This window comes from Eriocheir sinensis, unplaced genomic scaffold, assembly GCF_024679095.1.
Source record: "Eriocheir sinensis breed Jianghai 21 unplaced genomic scaffold, ASM2467909v1 Scaffold501, whole genome shotgun sequence".
NCBI classification, from domain to species: Eukaryota; Metazoa; Arthropoda; class Malacostraca; order Decapoda; family Varunidae; genus Eriocheir; species Eriocheir sinensis.
Window position 1 is genome coordinate 104,022 of NW_026111834.1, and position 5,211 is coordinate 109,232.

General features: G+C 44.6%; 1 long non-coding RNA gene across 1 annotated transcript; it reads left to right on the forward strand.

Annotated features, from left to right (window-relative positions):
• Nucleotides 1-299: 299 nt before the first annotated feature.
• On the forward strand, nucleotides 300-1,660 carry LOC126992805 (uncharacterized). Its single transcript, XR_007747079.1, has 3 exons — nucleotides 300-915; nucleotides 1,077-1,238; nucleotides 1,397-1,660. It is a non-coding gene; the product is annotated as an uncharacterized LOC126992805 (long non-coding RNA).
• The last annotated feature ends 3,551 nt before the right edge of the window (nucleotides 1,661-5,211 follow it).

Sequence of the window (5,211 nt, forward strand, 5' to 3'; positions counted from 1 at the left end):
TCTCTCTCTCTCTCTCTCGGTAACGCTCACACACAAAAATATACCCAACAAAAGGCGCGATATGTGGTGCAAAATCTGGCAAATTAATCGCGAGAACCGTAAAATTCGAGGACAATGGAGGAACGATGGACGCCACTAACTGCTGTGATACTCAGGGCCGGACACAAACCGGCACTGTGTGTACACTCTTAAAAGAAACACAACTCTCTCGAGTCTAAACCGGGGCCGCAATCACCGTGTTCATAAGTGACATATTTGAATGGTTCACGGCCTCCTGACCTCTTTAATATTTATTTTTATTTTGATTTTTTTCAAAGAAATTGATAAGAGAAACAGTAACACACTATCACTACTCTGTTGTCATTTCCTTCAATACAACACGAGCAATTCTTTCAATTAATTCTTCTGTTACCACCGAAAGGGTCAACAACGAGTCACACCTACAAGCTTTCCTTCTCCTAATCTTTTTAACAACCTTCGGTGGCGTCACAGCAGTTTCCCGTGAAGGTAGTTTTTCTTCCTTCTCTGTTACTACGACTTCATTCGTTACATTGCCGGGCAGAATCTCCTTTGTTTTCTCTGTTCGGTCTACCAGAGGTCCATCGCCATTCTCTGTAACATTCCTACTCTCCACCGATGTTTCCTTGATGGTTTCATGTGAAGGTAGTTTTTCTTCCTTCTCTGTTACAACAACTTCATTCGTTTCATTGCCGGGCAGAATCTCCTTTGTTTTCTCTGTTCGGTCAACTATCAGAGGTCCATCGCCATTTTCTGTAACATTCCTACTCTCCACCGATGTTTCCTTGATGGTTTCATGTGAAGGTAGTTTTTCTTCTTTCTCTGTTACAACAACTTCATTCGTTTCATTGCCGGGCAGAATCTCCTTTGTTTTCTCTGTTCGTTGTACTACCAGAGGTCCTTCGCCATTTTCTGAAGCATTTCTACTCTCCTCCACAGATGTCATCGAAATGCTTTCCTGTGAAGTAGTATTTCTTCGTTCTCTGTTACATCAACTTCATTCGTTTCATTGCGGGGCAGAATCTCCTTTGTTTTCTCTGTTCGTTCTATTTTCTGAGGTCCTTCGCCATTTTCTGAAGCATTTCTACTCTCCTCCACAGATGTCATCGAAATGCTTTCCTGTGAAGTTAGTCTTTCTTCTTTCTCTGTTACATCAATTTCATTCGTTTTATTGCCGGGCAGAATCTCCTTTGTTTTCTCTGTTCGTTCTATTTTCTGAGGTCCTTCGCCATTTTCTGAAGCATTTCTCTCCTCCACAGATGTCATCGAAATGCTTTCCTGTGAAGTTAGTCTTTCTTCTTTTCTGTTACAACAATTTCATTCGTTTTATTGCCGGGCAGAATCTCCTTTGTTTTCTCTGTTCGTTCTATTTTCTGAGGTCCATCGCCATTTTCTGAAGCATTTCTACTCTCCTCCACAGATGTCATCGAAATGCTTTCCTGTGAAGGTAGTCTTTCTTCTTTCTTTGTTACTATAATTTCATTCGTTTCATTGGCTGGCGGAATCTCCTTTGTTTTCTCTGTCCGTTCTACTGTCAGAGGACCATCGCCATTTTCTGTTACGTTCTTAGTCTCCACAGATGTCTCCTTAATGGTTTCCTGTGAAGGCAGTTTCTCTTCTTTTCTGTTACTAACATTTCATTCGTTTTATTGCCGGGAAGAATCTCAATGGTTTTCTCTGTCCGTTCTACTTTCTGGCGTCCGTCGCTCTTATCCGTATCGTTCTTACATTCCACACATGTATCCCACATGGTTTCCTCTAAAGGTAGATTTTCTTCTTTCTCTGTTGCTAATAATTGATTCGTTTTATTGCCTGGCAGAATCTCCTTTGTTACCTCAGTGGCACTGGTAAGAGGCAGTACTGTTGCTTCCTTCTTTATAACAACTTCCTCGTGTATTTCATTACCCTCTTCGTCCGTGACCTTGTTCACGTCCACCGTCTGTGTTAGGGACCCGTTGTGTGGAGTGGTTTGCGTCAGAGTTTTGCTCTCTGTGACAGATTTTTCGGCACTTTCTTTACCTTCCTCATCAATAACAACCTGTGTTTTCGTAATCTTTGATACATTTCCGTTGGGCTGTAGGTCAGTTTCTGTAGTCTTTTCAACGACTGTCTTATTGCCGGTTACATGCCCCGTTTCATCTCTATTATCAAAGACTTTCCTTTCCACGGTCTTGATACTGTCATTCGCGCCATTTTGCAAACGTGTGCTCATCTTCTCAAGATCAGGCATTTTGGGGAAATCTTTGAGTTCCCCCTCGTCATGTTTCTTAAAAGGGTCGTCATTGGCCTTCTTGAGGCTAGGGTAGGGCACCTTGTCCTTTGGGAGCCCCTTGGAGCTCACCCCGCCGCGGCTTGCTGACCGGCTGGCCGGCTGACCGGCCATCATCCCTAGGATGATGACCAGCGTCCAAGCAAGGAAGAACCTCATAGTTGTTGCTTGAGATGATATTAAAAATAATTACGGTTTTGTGGCAGAAAACAGCTTTCGTCAGATCAGGGATTGAAAACAGAATGGCCTCCGGAACGCCGACGGGCAGGGAGAAAAATCCTCTCGGGTCTTCCTCCGCCGTAGGATCCGTTTTTGTAGAACAGGGAGAGTCGAACGAAAGAAAGCACACACACACACACACACACACACACACACACACACACACACACACACACACACACACGACGGCGAGGAATTGTGATATGGTTTGGTGTGTGTGTGTGTGTGTGTGTGTGTGTGTTTTAAGGAGGATGCAGGCTCAGGGTCCAGTACAAGGATGCTTATCGTCACTTCACTTGGAGCTTTCCCTTTCCCATTCCCGCTGTAACATTGCATATCTCTCTCTCTCTCTCTCTCTCTCTCTCTCTCTCTCTCTCTCTCTCTCTCTCTCTCTCTCTCTCTCTCTCTCTCTCTCTCTCTCTCTCTCTCTCTCTCTCTCTCTCTCTCTCTCTCTCTCTCTCTCTCTCTCTCTCTCTCTCTCTCTCTCTCTCTCTCTCTCTCTCTCTCTCTCTCTCTCTCTCTCTCTCTCTCTCTCTCTCTCTCTCTCTCTCTCTCTCTCTCTCTCTCCTTTTCATGGCTGTGTTTTATTCATCTTTCACCCTTATCTTACTCATCACACTAACTATATTCTTTTCCCTCTCCTCCCGTCCTACCAATGAAGAGTTATAAAGACTACGTGTAGGAACAGACGACATAATTGCTCTTTCGCATAGTACACTGGTAGAGGTTCTGTTCGTCCCAAACTACTTTTTTAGCTGGAGTGTTTCAAAGTCCATTTCGTAATGTGTGTTCTTCCAATTGCTGCGATTTGCTCTTTGTTAGGAAGCTTTGTGACATGGTCGGAAGGTAAGGAAAATTATCTGTATCTATCTATCTATCTATCTATAATTGGGGCATACGCTGTAGCTGCTCGCTGAAGTTAGGGTTGATTGAAGGTCTGGGGTCGCTTCCCGCATCAGGAGAGTCACTACATTGTGCGTGGCGGGTAACTGTAACACGGGGCCGGGATCTAACCTTCCTCACTCAACCTCCTTCCCTCTACCGTCCACAAGTCTTCCTCCCTTTATCCCTTTCTCAAGTCTTCCTCACTCTCCCTCCTTCCCTCTACCCTCCCCAAGTCTTCCTCACTCTCTCCCTTTCTCAAGTCTTCATCACTCTCCCTCCTTCCCTCTCTCACCTTCCCTAGTCTTCCTCACTCTCTCCCTTTCTCAAGTCTTCCTCACTCTCCCTCCTTCCCTCTACCCTCCCCAAGTCTTCCTCACTCTCTCTCTTTCTCAAGTCTTCCTCACTCTCTCCCTTTCTCAAGTCTTCCTCACTCTCCCTCATTCCCTCTCTCACCTTCCCAAGCCTTCCTCACTCTCTCCTTCCCTCTCTCCCCTCCCCTAACCTTCCTCGTCCTCTCCCTCGTCCCTCCCTAACCTACCTCCTCTCTCTCCCCTTTACTTTCCTCCACCTCGCCTTAATCACCTCCGCTTCCGTCCTTTGCCTCCGACTTACTTTCCACCAGGCTAACTAACATAAAGTCTGTCTCTCTATTTTCATGTTTGTCTTTTTCCATCCAGTTATATCAATGCATCCATCCATATCATACCTGTTTTGTTGCCTCTGTTTTTCCTTTATCATTTTGCTAAGTTTCTATCATACAGTTTCTCGTTATCATCTTCTTACTTGTCCTTTTTTTTGTTCCCCTCCTCCTCTTCTTCTTCTTCTTCTTCTTCTTCTTCTTTTTCTTTTTCCTCCTCCCCCTCCTCCTGGGTATCTTAAGACAAAGGATTTTTCTTACGACACTTTGCTACTTTTAACAAAAATACCAAGAAATCCTCGTGTTACTGAACCTTCCTCGGGGACTCCAAAAGACCTCATTATTCGTTTCCTTCCTTTCCGCTCATACTTTCCTTCGTCTGCACACACACACACACACACACACACACACACACACACACACACACACACACACACACACACACACACACACATCTTTTCCTATCCTTTTGTCAAACTTTCCCTTCCTTTGCATCTTTACATCACTTACTATCATTTCCATCATCATTACCATCTGTACTGTACTTATTATTATTATTATTATTATTATTATTATTATTATTATTATTATTATTATTATTATTATTACCATCATCATTATCATTATCATCACCACAAGTGTCATCAAACAACGGGTCGTACAATGCACCTACATGCCCCCCCCTCCCCATGCCCGCACCTTCCCCACCTGTAATTAATGGCGGCCTCCCGGCGTGAGATGCATAAATATAATTACATAACTCGGGACGGAGACACGCACATTAATATCACCCGTATGCCATGTATGTACGTAATAATGTGTGTGTGTGTGTGTGTGTGTGTGTGTGTGTGTGTGTGTGTGTGTGTGTGTGTGTGTGTGTGTGCGGCACATCCCACACATAACCTGACAACACATTCCTGACGGCGCTTCGAGGAGGAGGAGTAGTAGGAGGAGGAGGAGGATAAATAGGGCAAAAAAGAACGATGAGAGGGACATTGTTATTAGGATGAGGTCAAGGAGGAGGAGGAAGAGGAAGAGGAGGTGGAGGAAGAGGAGGAGGAGGAGGATAAGGGACGAACAAATATCCTCAATGATCCTCTCTCGAACCCTACTCTGCCTCTCCTCCTCCTCCTCCTCCTCCCACACGTCACCTCAGGAATTCAGAACTCGACCATTACATTTT